Raw genomic sequence first — 18,133 nt, forward strand, 5'->3', positions numbered from 1 at the left:
ACACATGAAGATTAGCATCAAAACTAAGAAATGCATGAAAACTTAATAATGACACCAGTGCGTATCTCCCTTAATGAGATACCTCTACAGGGTGGGAAAGAAAACATCTTTAGTGTAGAAGTTACCCTGAGGACACTACACAACACATTTAAGTTATCCTTAAGAAGGTTTTACTATTCTATTAGTCTTCAAGAACATAGACGAGAAACTAGGGATTACATTACAGCTGGATTCAGTCCAGTAAAAATGGCTTTGGGTCAAATTAAAATCCAACCCGAACCCCCCGAGTTGAAGCTGATAGCTTCCCCAACTAGATATGGTTTGCTTACACGTTTGTATGATCTACAGTTATTTGCAAGAGGCTTTATAACTCAATCAGAAGCAGATTTTTGATTTTTTTTTTTGAATGGTGAAAGCTACAAAACAAACCCAGGAATATCAGCCCCAGGTGTTACTTGAAAAAAAAAATTGGGAGGAAAAAAAAAAATCATACAGAAGACTGAAAGAAGGGAAATGAGATTTACTAGAAGGTGTTCCCTAGTTTGAATTTATTTAATTAAGGGAAAACAGTAAAAGAAGAAAAGCTGCAGAGCACTCAATTATGATTAAAGCAATGCAAACACTGGAAGGAGCTCAGGCTGTCTCTACCAGAGTTCACAGAAAAACCTAACTTGGAAAAAGGAAGCAATTTTCCTGTATCAGTTATATTAAAAATAGCCAATATGGGATTTATTTAATTTATTTTTTATTGAATCTCTCCAGCTGGTGACCTTCAACTATAAGCCCAGCAACCTCCTTTGTGCCCTAAAAGCATCCAGATATAATGAAAATAATTGTGTTATCAAATGTATTTTCAGGTAAGTAAGTATACTCAAAACATTCATTGGAAGAATGTTTGAAAACAGCTCTCTAGTTTTGGAGCAATATAGCACACAACATAATGAAAACATCAGTAACAGGAGTAGTGGCCTCTGCTTTCCCTACAGAATTTGCAGGGTATCAAAATAACATGTTTACACCTATTGGATCAAAAGTTTGAATGCTTACTTAACTGTTAAAAGTACACTATACAACTGGTTTCAGAAGCTAAAAACCCTGTAAGCTGACTGTTCAACACAAACCATCACATAAAGTCTGATTCAACTGTAGGAAGACCTAAATGATCTTACAATACAATGTGGCAAGGGCATTTGCTGCTTAAAAACCTCATCTGGACCTGAAAGGACTAGGAAAAAAAAAAAAAAAGAAAAAAGTATCAAGATGCTTAATAGTCATCCCTCTGTCCATGTAGGAGTTGGCACAAAACAGCATTCAAGCAATACTCAATCAATTTTATTTGGCATAAGGATAGCAAAAATCTTGAAATGGGGAGTTATGAGCAGCAGAAACAAGAATGAGATCCCCTTAAGTCTGAAAGTGGACACAGAAGGTAATTGTTAAAACAGAATAAAACTCCTGGACTTAATCTTGAATTCTCAGCATGAGAATTCCTGCTGTCAGATTCTGATGTATGATTTTATTCAACTTTGTGTCTAAAGAGAGTGCAAGCTACACGACTGAATAAATAATCAGCAAGCTATCAGAACCTATCTAGATATATATATATTAAAAGAAAGTAGGAACACAGCAGTAGTTAGGAACAACAGCAATTAAGGTTTTACAAATTCATTTATGCTAAACACACCTCAAGCTTCTGTTCCTGACATTTTTCTTTACCACACAGACAAACGTAAGCTCATACCATCTTTATTTCCCATACGCATGGAACGCTTTAAAATAACACAAGCCCAACGCGACAGGCTCCAGCGCTCCGCAGCTCTCGGCACACTGCTTCCCTTGTCCCAAGCAAGGAAAGGAGGGAGTTGAATGGAAAGGTTCTGTTTGTTTTTACAACCCCTCCTTAAGCGCTTGGTTGAGAGACTTGATGGAGAGTTGGGGAGGAAGCATAAAATGAAGCATTTCCTTCATTTCTTAGAGCAAAGTATTTCAGAATGAAAAACGCATGAAAAGATGCAAACTTACCGTACCAAAACAAACAAACAAAAGAGCCAGCAATAGGTATGGAAGAGCTTGAAGTGCATGGCTTAAAGCAGCATCAGGGTTAAAAGGGGGAAAAGAGGAGAACAAGGCAAATTAAGTAATGCCAAAAGAAAGAAGGTGCAGTTAAAGCCCTCTAAGCACAGAAACATGCTCTATTTCTGAAACCCTGCTGAAGTAAAGTTATTGTCCACAGTAAGCAGGAGAAAGTTCTTTTACAAATGCCTAGATGAGATCTAGGGCACAAAGAGTTTCAAAACAAAGTATCTTTAAGCCACATTTAATTCAGCAACAAATGTAAAGTTGAAGAAAAAAAAAAAAGCCCTTGTATAGTTTGGCATCATTCCAGGTCACTTAAAAATAACCATTTCTAAAAAGGTGGAAATACAGTTTTATTCTTCCTTTCCCATGTTTTCTATGGCCCTCATTCCATGCCCTACCCATGATTCCTGTGACCTCTGCAACAAAAAAAATAATTTACGTCCAGATGTGAAGGGAAAAAGTGACTAGCTTGATTGCCAAGACTTCCTGTGATTGATATAAATTTAATATCCGAGGACACTTTCAGACACCAGAGGGGGCACTCTGATTAGTTTACACTGGGCAGCTTCCAGGGGAATCGTGCTGGATCGCATGGACACAGTCTGCTTTGCCAACAAACAGACACACAACACTCAAGACGGACAGAAAGTACCTTCACAGTCAGTGTTTAATACACCCTGTTATTGGTGAGACCACGTTTGGATTTATCCCAAACTCTTCACTGCAACCCTGAACAAGAGAAATCTTGTAACAAGCACGTTTACAGAAACTTTTGACATGCACAAAGATATTAAATAAGTGTATTTTGAAAGTTACATCCAAAATAGAGGCATGGCAAATAAACGAGTTAACGTTATCACCACACTGTTGACTCAAGTCAGCAGATGATTTTTACTCTTTATTGTACACACTTAAACTTATTTCAGTATTGTTTCTTTTATAAAAAAAGAGAACTGTTCAGAAAAGCCAAGAGAGGGCACTGTCACATCTCTGTAAAACAGGGAGCATGGTGACAGTGAGCAAAATGTTAGCTTTTCATTTCTTGCAAGAGAGGACTCGACTTTAAATCTGTGTATCTACAGTTTATGGCAACACTGAATGGGCAGCTCAAGTTTGAGACCGGCATTCCTCCACATGAATAGATGGACATTGCTAGTGAAAAGCCAGTGGGTAGCAATATCCAATCACTTCCAACTGTGTCAGACAAGAAGACAAACTTTCTCTTTCATAAAAAAAAGTTGCAACAATTTACATGCATTCTATAAACTGTATTTTAACATATTTTGAAACTGAACAGCAGTACCACAGGTGAAATACTCCTAGTATTTTAGGGGTAATTTTGCCTGCATTTTTCAGAGAAAAATACCTCAAAGAATGCAACCAATTTTGAACAAATGTTGTTCTAAGTTACATTTTGAGATAACGCTGTCATCTGGATCCAAGTGCCACATCTTATAACGTGCTAAAACCCCAGAAATAAGCAAGAGGCAGAAAGGAAAGGAATGTGAGGGGTGAAGGGAAGTAATGCACATATGTCAAATCTGAGGTAAAAGTAACTTTTAGGTGGTGCTAGGGAGAGCAAGCAGACAAGCAAAGGGGACAAGAAATTCTGCACCTTCCCACATGAAACTAAGGGAATGAGAGAAGCCACCAAGATCCACCCAATGAAAGTTTAACAAGTATCTACCACTTCAGCCTTTTCAGTTTTAAGTGTGAAAGGCATTTTAGCTTGCAGGCATAAAGGTCTCAGACTGTCCTCTGAGCACTATTGTTTGAAACATGGAAATGAATGATAGCTTGTAGACAGCCTGCTTGAAAATAAAACCTTACAGACTGAAGAAACACTGCACAGGATGACATACCCAAAAAAAGGCATATTTTAAGAGGGGTCCTGTCTTTCCACTCTCTTATCAGTAGATACTAAATGTAACCCACAAACACCAATGAGTAATAAATACATCTGTGGAAAACATCTATGTGTGTTTGATTTCAGCATACTCCAGTACAAGGCTCTAATAGATGTATTTTGGCTTGGGCTTCTGCCCTTACACAGCTACTAAATCTCAGAAGGACAGTGAGGATGAGGTGCACCCTGCTCCCAGCAACACATCAGTGCTTCTTCAGTTTATTTTCCATAAAACAGACACAAAATAAATACTGACAAAGGCAGTTTTCCTCTTCCAGACTACAAAAAAATATTAAAAAAAATACTTTGATGCCAGGAAAATAAAATCCTTGTATTTCCACCCAGAAGTCTATGAACAAAACTAAACAATCACAACATCATATTTGCTTCAGAGTGAAAATTTTTCATTGTTCAGGACCACAAGGCATTCTCTATAGATTGATATGCTGTAAATGAATCAGCTCAATAATCTGGTAAGAAATTATCATCACCTATGAAATACTACACGACTGTAGCTATACTGCTTCTAGTAACAGCTTTGAACTGGTAACATTACAACCAGCTTTGTTGTGCCTGAACTAATTATTGCACATCAATCACTGCGAGTTCAACACTGGGAAAAAATCCCCATACCTAAATCTCTCTATATCATACCCCTTGAATGCTTTGGAAACATGGATGTAGAAAAATGAACATAATCAGCAACAGAAATAAGTCTACTTCTTCAGCTAATCTCTAAAATTAACCACCAAACTCTAAGGCTAACCCTCAAACAACATTTGATAACATTGATTTACATACCCTACCAGTAAACCTGCTAAAGAAGGTGGTGCAATTTTTGACTCTGTTCATTTGATTCAACACTTTGGTTAGACCCTTGCATGCAGCAGATATCCCTAGTAAGAGTAAACAGTTCAATGTCCACGATATTCCCAAAAGCATGTCACAGGTATTCTACTTGACACTCCCCAGGCATCTTCTGTATCTTCCAGGCTTTTTCCATGGTCAGTGGTGTTCTGTTCCCTCATCACTGACAACACACTCAAGTGTATCCAAACACAACTCATAAAGGAAGCTTAAAAGTTCACTGCTAGATTTTGGGAGCAATGTTCTTTTGAAAGCAGCATTCCTAAGATAAGCATTCATCAGGAAAGGTACTACCCACAAAGTTTCAGATCTTCAGATGACACAAGCTTAGCATTTCATATTAATGTTCCAATAGCAGCAGAGTCTTAAATATGCAGAAACATTTAAATAGCACGTGCATAGGAAACTGCAATAAAGAAAAGCAGGTATTTATACATCAAAGACTAATAAATATCCATCCATCCATTCAGAATGGAACAACTTCAAAAAATATCCATCCATCCATTCAGGATGGAACCTACTTTAAAAATATATTAAGGAATTGGGAAGCCTAACAGACCTTAGTCGATGTATCTGCACAAACTTGAAAGCCTTGAATATGCCCTGGGGCAAGAGTCAGACCACTCCATTAAAACCACCGTTAGGATTAGAGTTGCTATTGATGTGGGTGGTGTCACTGAGGACACCAGTACAATTCTGGACATTAGATCTACAGAAGATTTGTGAAACGCCATGTCTAATCTTGTGAAAACTAAAATAAACAGAAGTCACAGAGAGGGTACATTACAACAGTTTCTTTATAGTGATTATAAAGATATTGGTTTGGACAGGGTAAGCCTAATTAGAAACACTTCTCAAATCTCTGGGAAGCTGCCCACTGTGCCAAGGGACTAAGCAGCAGGAACAAGGAACCTGGTTACACAGTTAAAATTTTTTTTCAATGTACATTTCAAACCAATTACAATATCATGTATATGTGGGACTCCTATGTGCATAATATTATACCTTTAACTATTACTCCAAGGACATCACCGGATTATGCACCTTCTGTTTTCCTTTTTTTTTAATTTTACAACTGGGAACACTAAAATACTAAAAGCTGAGATAGGAAACTTCCTACATTTTACCACCATTAACAGTTTCAATGAGACACCATTCTGTAAGTATTGTTTAAAGACTAAGTACAGAAGGAAAAACCCCCAAAAGTCAAGCATTGCATATGTGGATGTCTATTACATGCAAAGCCTGAACAGTAGCGCTACTCAAACAGCAACACTAAAGAAATTACATCTTATAAAGAAAAAAAAATTGGTCCCTGAGGGAGAGGGATCTGGGTGAACCGAGGACAACAGAAACTCTGTTACTGTATAGCACAACATAGTACCAAAGTCTGTCAAGAAACAAATATTTTAACCTTTTGTTATTTAAGGTGCCAAAACAAACACAATCACTCTATCTTTTAAATAGCTATGTGCTTAGCACTAACATTTCAACAGGCAGTCTCCCATAATAATACTTGAATCTCATTCTCTCAGTGATTTTGTTGGTGACTTAACTTTTAGAAAGCCTTCTCCATATTTCCTATGACTTTCACAGTGAATAAAGGCAAAGCAAACTTTAAATGTGTTCCATGACAGAACAGATGTTACTGACTCAGAATAAAATCTCGTCACCTTACTTGGTGACATAGCAGATGAGATTTTTGCACTGTTTCTAAAGTGCACATGGAAAAAAACCCACAAAACAGTAAGAATACACTTGTGCAGATCTGTGTTGTGCTTCTTACATTTAAAAATGAACAGACTGCATTGTCCAACCAGAAAGGACCATAAATGGCATCTGAAAAATAAATAGTGAAGAAACCATCAAACAAAGTCTGCTTTAAGCCTGAGTAAGGAAGAACATATGCCTCTGGTTCACAGATTTGTCTTTCACATCTCCATCTAAACATTGCTGTGATTTCCATGGAATAGCAGACAGATAAGAGCAGCAGTGCTTTCTCATAAAGATGGCTTGTTATCAGCATGGCAGTAGCTTCAAGTAAACCTCTGAACAAAGGCAGCAGTAAGCTACATCTGGAGGCTGAGCTAATGCTCAGCTCCTACAGCTGAAGTGCTGGCTTTGTCTTCTAGCAGCTTATTTTCTGCTAACAGTTGGGCTGTCTGCTTCCTTTCAGCTGAGAAGCTAGCAGTCTTCCACTACAAGATGAGACAGGGACCCACCAGCTATTGTTCATCTCATCCATGGTGCATGTTTTATGAATGCTACCCAAACAACAGCAGCAATTTATTTTCAGATTTACCAAAAATCAGTACAAGGTCTGAAAACTTAAAGCAGAACAAAAAAAATTGTATGAAGTAGCTTTGCTTTTAGACATTTGAGACTGCATCCATATTTGGTTTTTAAAAATGAATGAATGCACTATAAAATAAACATCAGGAGAAGAGATAAGGCTGATCCTAGAAACATTTTCACAATACAATGTTATCTGTAAGACCCCTACCCCAAGACACACATGCATTTAAGATGGATGCCTTTGGAGGGAACAACATCCCCTATCTTCACCATGAATTCATGCATCTAATCTGTTTTTAGAATCTAGATTAAAAGGTTCCTGTAAAGTAAGACTGGAAAAAGATGGTAAGGTTTCTGAGAATGCCAAGAAGTTATTGTAATGTTAAATGATCATTTTTTAAGCTGTGTGCAGAAGTTAGTTTCAACTACTGAGAGTACATAGTAAATAAAAAACCTTGCCTGGGTACAGGCCACATCTTCCGTGCTCCCAGGTGTGGGAATCTCAACTTAAATTGTTAATTAGTTTCCAGAAACATTTTTTCCAATTAAAAAAAATCATTTAATACTTATTCATCTGGGCATGAAATACTTTCAACAAGCATTTGAATTGGTGAGCTAAAAAAGAAATGATCCCAATGCACACAGCACCACCTCCCAAACCAGCAGGGGCCAGCACACCATGCAAGAAGCACCTCCTAAAAAGGGGCATCCTGCATTAACTCCATTTATTTCCATGAGCATCACTTCCTTCAGGCTCTGAGGAATTAAACCTGATCACTGGTCCAAAGTTGTGCCTCAAAAAACTGAAAGGATCTGAGACAAAGACAAACTGAAAGATACATTTCAGCACCATACTTCACTGCCCTGTGACAGCCTGTCACTCCCCTTAGAAAGCCTAACATGCAGTTTGGTTCTCAGAGGGCAGAAAGATATCATTTCCTCACCTGTTTTCCCAAACAATATAACTAACATTCAAGAATTTATGTACCTATGGTTACTAACTTCAGAGAAAAATATATTAATCCTCTTCAAAATAAAGATGGTGCTGCTCTTGCCCTCAGTAAATTCATACATTCAGCATCAGCCAGCATCCCTCTCCTTGCCTGGTGAAGACATACTAACTAAAAAATACGTAACAAACTTAATGCATTTTCATTTTGCTCCTGTCAGTAATGTCACTTTTGTTATAAAACATGCAGCTTAGATTTAGAGCCTTACAGATGAAACATATGGATACCAAATATGAAGCCAGCAGTCCACATTCAACGAAGAAACAGATGGGTACCCATCTGCCAAAATGCCTGGTGAAATACCTCAGCTTACCCAGAGGTAACAGTGCAACATTAGCTGAAACTTGACTGTTTGAAATTATTTTTAAGACACTCCTCAGAAGCATTACAAATATGACACCAGTCAGTTTAGTACATGAATACCAGGTATTATTACAGAGCTTCTATGCAAGTTGCAATTATGCTCTAACCAATGATACCATCTTCATTAGGGTACAGTAGGATCTGAAACATATTTTCAGCCTTTCAAGTTAAGTTTCATAATTTATGTGGCAGATGTGCAAGGTAAACTGCACAGAAAGAGATAAGCCAAGAAAAACATCCTGATGGCCACAAATGAATTACGACTTGTGGGAGGAAGGAACTATAAAGCTATTTCCTGTGCCTTACAACTTCTAATCACAAAAGACTACCAAGTAAACAAGATAACCCAAAACCCACCACACACACACACACTTTCAAAAAGAACAGTGACTTTAAGAACTGAAGCCTGTTACTCAGAGGATCTCCCACTTAAACCGTGACTGCACACTGCTGAAGCCTTCCCTTTCAACGTTTCCTCCCTCTCAAAAGTCACCCAATTGCAGCTTGTTATATTCTTAACGTTTTTGTAATTGCTATGCTACAGCTGAAGTAGTTTTTACAGATGTTTGGAACATGAGGCAACTAATTACATGGTAGTTTTAAAGCATATTTATGCAACGAATGAACACTTTAACCCCAAAGTTGATTTAAGACTCATTTCATCTCTCCTACTGCAGACTCCCTGCAGCATGTAAATGTTGATGCTTTTGTATTCTTATATAAAACCATTCCTCGTGGTTTACACCAACAGATACATGGTTGCTCCAAATATCTTTTTGTCAACAACTGTAGTATAGCAATATGGGGTAGCAAAAGACTTCTAAACTCACTGGATTTTGACTTGTCAACGCTATTGACTTTGGGTTTGTAGCACCTCTATGAAAAGCATTTCTTCATTTAAAGCCCAGGCCCATTTCCTTATTTTTCCATTCTTTATGGGATGTTTTGGTTCCAAACACCCCTTTTAATTCTTCAGTTAGCACCCTCTAAATGATCAGATGATCTTCACTTCAAATATACATTTCTACAGTTCCATTTTTAACGCCTTAGTAAGTGTTAGTAAGTGTGGTAATTTTGCTTGTTATGCTTTATTCAACCTTCTTTAAAAGGTGACTCATCAAAATAAAACTTGTACTCGAGCAAGTAGAATGAATCAAAATGCTTCCTTTCAACTTACACTGTAAGAACACCACAACAATAGTTTCATTGGTTATCAGTATTAGTTTTTATGTCAAATTTTTAAGTTCAAATTTTAGTTGAAATTAGAGCACAACTATACCCACACAAATCTGATTAATCTTATGCATGAAAACAAATTTCACAAACAAGCAACATTTGACACTTTAGTGGGATAGTTGTATGCTAAAACAGCAGCCCTGGTTGTGATCCAGACAGAAAGATGATGCTGTTACTGCCCATTGCAATTTTCCAGTCTCCTTGCACTCATGTGAGCATACATCTGGCAGATCAGATTGAAGTCACTGCTCCTATTGCTGTGGATTTAATTTCTTTCAAAGTTCAACACACAATGTTTAAACATAAGCAGCCATAGAGTGAAAAGACAATTGGAATTACAAAACTTGGATAACCTTTTGTAATGGCAGAACTATAAGAGATTTCCCTATGCATGTTGTAACCCCATGGCAGTTCTCAGACTCACTTTGCTACTCTGCTCCTTACACTTTTTCTTGTGTAACAAACAAGCTGCAGCAATTTAAAAAATGTTACTTGGAGTTAACTACATTTCTTTACAGAATTCACTAAGATTGTTCTTCCTTCTTCAAGACTCAAAGGCCACTATGCATCCTCTGTTATGTACTGCATGTTTAATTTTTCCCTACTTGTGACCCAATCAGGTAACACGACTTACACTGAAAACAAATGCATAACCAAGTAGGAAAAAGAAAAGAGAAATATAATTAAAACCACATTTCTGTAGAGAGCTTTACATATGAATAAAATAGCAGCACAAAAAAGGTCAATCTCAATAAGCAGTGCTAGATAAATAGAACATAAACCTAAAAATTAAATACATTACTGTGGAAGAAAGAGATCAAAACACTCTTCACAATAGCTTACATTCTCCTACCAACATTCCTCTCTACTTGGTTGCATTCATATAATTTCAGGAGTAACTTTCCCTGAAAAGAGAAATCCTGTTTCAAGTGTTTATAATGCTGCATAAGCCACCTTCTGAATAAGGTCTCTACTTCTCTTTTTGTATGCACAAAGTACAAAAATACCATATTCAAGACCACAGCTCAAGTATTTTAACTGTACAGAAACTCACATGTACTTACACAAGCCAGTTAGTGAGCTTTCAGGATTAGGGGACAATATTTCAATGTTTGAGAAGCATTCAAAGATGTAATAAAAGGGGTAAGTTTTCAGAGGACATGCAACGTCATTCAACATAGGGCAAAAGTAAACTTGTAAGCTGTGTTAACTTCAACCCACTTGTGTACCTCAGACTTCATATTTTTCTATCATAAAAAATCAATTCTTAATAATAACACCTTTCAAATATGTCAATTGACAGTATTTAGTGTGGGCAGAAGAATGCACATGCAATAATATGGGGTTTAATATTGACAAAAAACACACATCCCCAACATTAATAGGCCATGCTTAATGATCCTTGTAGTTTCAGCTATCCCTTCATTGCAACCTGAGTACTACTAAAACATTGCCCTAATTCCAAATTTATTATGAATTAAGGATTACTCTAAAACACATGGTAGCTGTTCCACTAGGGAGGGGTGATTAAAGTTTAAACAATGCAGGCACTGAAGCCTTTAACACACAAACTGATTATTCTTTGCTGCTATATCATCAGTTTGGCATTGTGACGTCCCATGCACCCCTGTGCTTCACAGTATCAATCTGTTCTGTAAGCAGTTTGAGAGGAATAAACTTGAGTGCAGATAACTCCTCTAAGGCAACAGTAAGCACCTGTTTTACAGGTTCTTCTCTCAGGAGATCCCCAGGAAAGGTACAGGTAACATTACCAGACCTGCCTGGAGTCTTGCTATGAAAGCAGTAGCCTTGTTCCCTCCAGCCTGTCCAATGACTCTAATCCATCAGCTCCTCTCCTTGTCCCTTCAGGGTCAAGGCAACCAGAGTCAGACAACAGCACCCCAACTGCACATAAACTGTATGTGCCAAACAACTTTTATAACACAATCTGCACGCTAGCCGTACCACCCAGACTAGCTTTGAAGGGCTTGCAGATGCCTTCTGCCTTCCAACTACAGCTTCACATTTCACCTGTGATGGAGCCAAGTATTCATGTCATAGGACCTAAGGAAGCATGAGAGGTGTATTTCATCAACAACAGAATCTAGAAGTATGGTCCAGGTAGCAGATAAAGGAAATAACAAGAAAACCTTCAACTGCTGTTAAAGCCTTGTGTCCTGGAAAATGCCTTAAGACTGAGGCAGGAACTGCACTGCATTTTTCAGAGCACGAGAAAGGAAGAGGAAGCAACAGTTTACATGAAGTTATCAAATTGCAGGCTCATAACCAGTTGTTCTCCTTCATTTATTCAAATGTCTTTCCGTGGAATGGCTAGGCAGGAGGTATTCAGTAGGTGAGAGAGACACTTGAGACTATTACCTTCAACTTTGTTTTTCTAAAGTGAAGTGCATTATCAATTACTGATCTTATTTCTAAACGCACTGCAATTAATTTTATAGTTGCTGTTGTTTACAAAAACCCCAAACTCAACATCAGATTTCAGGCCTCTTATTTCCTGGAGACAATTATAATAAAATCAGAATCTGAATGTTGATTTCACTATGGAGAAGCTGATCAGCTTCTCTTCTCAAAACTGGCTTTTTACAGTCTGCTTGTTTACTATTTGAAGCTGAAAGCCAGAAATACTCCATACTGCATCTGCAGTGTTTCGTTTCATATCCAATCCAGAAACACTGTCACATCTGTTGGACCACCTAAGGAAGACTCTGCCTTTAAGACTACATGGAGTATGTCTTGATGCAAGAACCTTATTTCTTGACTCCACTACAAACAGCCGTAAAGAGAAACACAATCAGGCCCTTCAAATTTGTTTTTCACTGTCTCCAAAAGCTCCTTTTTCTTAGGAAGTTAGTAAAAAACTAAGCCAGTCACTGCACCTCACCTTGTTAACAAGAAATACATCTTATAAATTAAAGTGCAATCAAGAGTCTGCAGTCTCACAGTGAGCCTTTTGTCGTTCTTTAGCATAAGCAGGGCTGTGCAAGTAGAAACCTATTCAGTATTGTAATCTCTGATGGTGTCAAAAGATGCCCATTGTATCATGTTAAAAAGCAAAGGCAAGCATGCAGTAATAGTTCTGCAGAATAAGCTGAGAGCATCCAACAGTTTACAGCTAAGGCCAAAGAAGTCAAGGGGATTCCCTGCTGTGCCTTCACCTTTTGCCTCCAGTATCCAGTGGCCCTAACAGCACTCTGACTTCTTGCTTCCAATGTGTTTTGAACTATGTTTTATGCCTTTCACAAGTTGTTCTTTATACTTGTTGATTTTTTTTTTAACATAAGAAAGCTCTAAACTTTGCATTTCCTTTAACTGGATATTCCAATTTTCTGAAACACATGGTTTTGCTTTATTCCCTTAACCCTCCTCTTCACCAACAATCTTTTTCATCATCATCTGAGAAGTGGTAATAGTTTTGTTATGAACCACCAATATAGCATTTTCAATATTTGCATATCACCTGTCAGGATTACATTCTTCAGCATGCCCTTGGAAGCTTTTTGTAAAAAGAAACCCCAAACTTACTAATTTTTATGTAAACAGCACCCCAATTTTTTTTTTTTTAATGTTTCTGTTGCTTACAAAAAGACCTTGAGTCAACGTGCTTGACACTGAGTATTAGAGCAGCTCTGGAAGTAATCTCCTGAACCAGACTCAACACAGGGGGCTCAGGATGAAGTCAACGTTCACCACTTGTCTTTTTCACTAGCTCTTTGGTGAACCAAGTCCTGACCATCTAGATGTATAGTGTTCTCAATAGGACATGCTGATGCAACATGTATCTAACCTACATAGGATACATTAAGTCACCCTTTGCTATCACATTTCCTGCCCACATTGCCTCTCTGTCATCCATGTGGGGACGGAGGGTATCAAGCAGTGCAGTCCTCTTCCGGCTCTTGCTGTGTCCTCATGCCTCTAGTCCTGAATTTTCAGGTCTTTGGGACTGACTGGTTGACACAGTTTGGTTGCTACTATGGTTTGAAAAGGTTCCATTCAGCATGTTGCTAATACGTTGCTGGTGTTATTTTGTGCTTGGTCTGTAACAGAGTCCTGCTAACCACACCATTTTAGCACGGGACACAGAGATCAGATTTACCCCAAATTTTCTGAAAGAATAATATTCCACATTTCACCTTTACTCTTCAGTCTAAAATTCTGCCTGGTATCAAGACAAATACCCTTTATAACACCTCATACAATGGACCTGTGTCTACTTTTATTACTAGTCTTTTAGGACTATTACTGGATATGTTTTAGTTCTGTTTGCCATAAACAAATATTTGATTTCAGCTGCTTCTTTAGAAGGACAAATCTTAAGTTGCTCACTAAACCATCCCAGAATAAATGCTATAAGGAAAAAGGAAAGTGTAAAAGGAAAGCAAAACATCACTGTTCCCAGAACACATGGGGGTTAAAAAAAAACACTCACACAGAATTTAAATCCATTCAAATGCCACTCTCAGGAATGACAGAGTTACTTCATTTTCAACTTACTATACTGCAGCTGGCAGATTAACTGACAGAACTGCTTAAAAAAAGTTCTGATATTTTCCTACTTCAGACTGTTTATCTTTTAATAAACCTGAATTACACTGTTTCTTCCCTGCTACAAGCCTATCTAAGAATAAAAAGCAGTCACCATAATCCTAAATAGACTACATTAACTTAAGACCCATTTTCTTTTGTCATTCAATTTTCCATGAAGGCAGGTCACAACCTAGAAATCTTCTACTATTGTATTAAGCAGTTAGACAAAGTAACTTTGCCTAATGGTTAATGGCAGAGTGTTCTTTTACAGCTATTCACAGCAGAGTATCCCAAACCAGGTGCAAGCAGTAAGAACACGTCAGAGTAACTATTATGGTATCAATGACATTAGCATTCATTATTTCACTAAAATTTTCAGACTAGGATCTCACATTAAATAAAAAAGGGTAGCTTGGCAAACTAAAACCCCACCAGTTCACAAACGTGTTTTTACTCAAAGCAAGGCTCTTTTTGGAATGAGTCTGGCAAATTACACTCAAATTAACTTTCAAAATGCCAAGCCATGTTTATTTGTGAAGGATAATGATGTTTCCTCTCCTTTCATAGGTATCATTTGTTAAACTGGTTCCTCCAGGAGATCAAGTAACTCTCAGGTCCTAAAAAGGTAACTAGAGCTGTTTCATTTGCCTTGGAGCCCCACTTTCTAGTTCCTGTCCACAAACGACAATTTCAAATTACAATGGGTATTTACAACAAACCAATTTCACTATGATTCAGTACAGGAACTATTTCCTTATTTACTCACTAATGATAATATTAATGGATTTTTATCATCTGGTGTCTGCAGCTACAGAAATAAATTACAGTTACTGTGTAACTAACGAAAACCTGACACTGGAAGTCTAAAGGCTGAGACACTCCACTTTCCAATTAGAAGTCTGTTAGCACTATTTTCAAGCTGCCTCAAGTAATGCAATCATCTGTTCTGTAGCAAGGAGAAATAAACCACTGTGATAGAAGTTAACTCATTTAGACAATAAACACCTTTGAACAGCAGGGGTTTTTCCCATCTCTTTGCATGATCAAATGGAGGAATAGTTAAAATGAATTTTAAAAATCAACAAAACAATGAATAATTAAAAGTGACAGCAATCATTAATGTATCAGCTCTAATTGCAGATATAAGTTACCAAGAATATAATTTATTTTTCAGAAGATGCATCCACCCACTGCAACTCCAATCAAATTATCTAAGGTTATCAAAAGCCTTTTTCTTCTCTTGACATGCAAAATGGACTTGGAGAAACCTTCGACTAAGTAATCTCATGGAACACAAAACACATCTCCCAAGAATCACCTAGGGATGTATTTGTTTACTAAGTATAAAGTTATGCCTTGAGAGGAAACTCTGAACAGTTTGTAATGTACATTAGGATGCTTCTAAACAGCTTGACAGGATGGGGAGAGCAGCCAACAAGAAAAACATTTATTGTTATGACTCAGAATGGAGTTGAGAAAAAACTACTCCCTAACTCCCAATAGGTCTCATTACTATTGTAACAGATTAAAAAAAATGCAGGTCAGTCTCATTAAGCAAGTTGAATATACACTAATATTTCTAATTGTATCCCAAATGAACCAGTTAATATCTATTAAACATGTAGTCAATATTTAACTGGTTAGGATGGGCTACTATTCAGATGAGGGAATCAAAACAGCACAAGAAAATACTGAACTACGGATGCAGCTCCGGCATAAGGAGGGTAAAAACAGCGAGTGGCCAGGTATAAAGCGAAACATTTTCTCTTATTGGAAGAATGACCTTATAGCTCCTCAACCCACTTGCAAAATCACATGCTAAGGGTGTACTTTAAACACTAAAGCTGTACTTTGCCCTCTTTTGCCTCCAGTCACTTATTCTTACCCAAATACCTGTTCCTTCCTTGATGCCAGTACAAATATTTTTCTGACTATGGAGTTAACTATACTAGGCAACTGATCCAGTAGAGAAATAAATTGGCAAAAACAACTGGTTTCTCATCGAGCAGAAATGCCAGTGCCAGCAAAAGCAAGAGAGAAGTGTGCAGTCTGTGGCAGACAGAAGGCTGTGAAACCTCTTCTACCATCAGCCTACGCTTACACTGACTGTGAAACTACAGCCTCAGATTTCATGGCTTAGGCTGTGTTTTCATGGTTTCAGTCATGCTAATGGCATTTGAGACTTCACAACAACTATCTCAAACTTAACCATAAACCAATGAGAGAAATCCCAAAAGTTCCAAAATGAAACAATTCTTAAGGTGACCACATTTTTGTGTTCTAAGCCTATCATCCTATGAGACGATGCTTCACTCCAAGGTTTTCTTTCCATTTTTACAAAAGCTTATCATTTTCACTCAACTACAGAGAGTAATTTAAAACTTGAAATGCATGGAGGCAGATGAGAGAAACAAGAATCAGATTAGAATTTCAAGACTGCATTTCAGGATTATTGCAGTGCTTACAGTTGCACCTAGAGGCAAGCCTGAGGGCAGAAAGCAGTAGTGCGCTCACATTTGCACAATGCTTTGGAAGTAATTATATCTTGTATATGAAAGAATTATGTAAATCAGCTAATATTTTATAATTGACTAGCTGGCAACACAACCAAGAGGAATTAGCATAGAACTGAGTTAAGCATCTTGATCCCTTTGACCACAGTTGCACACAGTGATGTAGGTAAGGCTCTTATCTTTGACCAGCTTCATTTATTTCCCAAGCAGGAGCCTAGTCTTGCGTCAGGCAACAGGCAAGGCGACGTAAAGCTAAGCTTTAAAAATACTTCAAGTATGTAGAAGCTGTCAGTCATGCATACATCATTTAGATTCCCTGAAAAAACACAAGGCCAACACCTTAGCTAGCCTTACGCAACACAATACAAACTATTGTTAGCTTCTACAGGGTGTAAAAAGGGTAATAACGCATTTGGAAAAGCACTGACAAAAGCACCACTTGGAGTGTGTTGATGAAACCTGTGTTTGGTGACAACTACACTATGTTCTTAGTATATACATCAGCTTGTAATACTTGCCTACTTTGGATTGCTCCACCAGTTAAATATTCAAACAGGAGACTGACACAGCTATGTAGGTGATATAACAGAGAGTGATGCCTTCAAAGACGTTTAGCACCAATATGAAATTACACGACCCAAAGACTAGAATCATTTTTATTTCTTTAAAAACTTTTCCAAAACTTTCTGCTTTTAATGAGGAAGGATAAAAGCCCTAAGAAATAAATGCTGTGTCAAGTGGTAGCAGGCACAGCCACACACTGCTGTAGAGCCAAATGATATATTCAAATAGTCTTTCTTCACACTCCAAGACTATTTCTTCTCTAGTAACCAGGCAGAGGACAAGACCTCATAGGGCAGGAGACAATAATCATCACTTTGCTTGTAATAATGATACAAAATGCTGTTGTTAAAGCAGTTATCAGCAGGACATCTCTTAAGCAGCAATAGAAGGATAACTCATGCAGTGAGGGTTAACTGTCCTTACATAAAACGATGGAAGCATTCACTGCTCTGAAGATCTTGCTTATGCAAAGCAAAATAAATCTTAAATATAAAGAAAACTAAATGATCCTGGAACTGGAGCAAGGGAGTTTGTGGGAAGGTCAGGTAGCAAAGGACTAGTGCAAGACTGTTATTTACCCTTTTGCTGGATATATCATATGATGGATCATTTACCATAATTTCTGCTATTACTAAATCAGCAAACATCACTTCATTACAAAAAAGCTCAATAGTCTGGGTGGAGAAATCCATGAACCATAAGAAAACTGCTTGTAAACAAGAATAATTACAGCCATATTAAAAAAAAAAAAA

This window comes from Indicator indicator, chromosome 18, assembly GCF_027791375.1.
Source record: "Indicator indicator isolate 239-I01 chromosome 18, UM_Iind_1.1, whole genome shotgun sequence".
Taxonomy (NCBI): Eukaryota; Metazoa; Chordata; class Aves; order Piciformes; family Indicatoridae; genus Indicator; species Indicator indicator.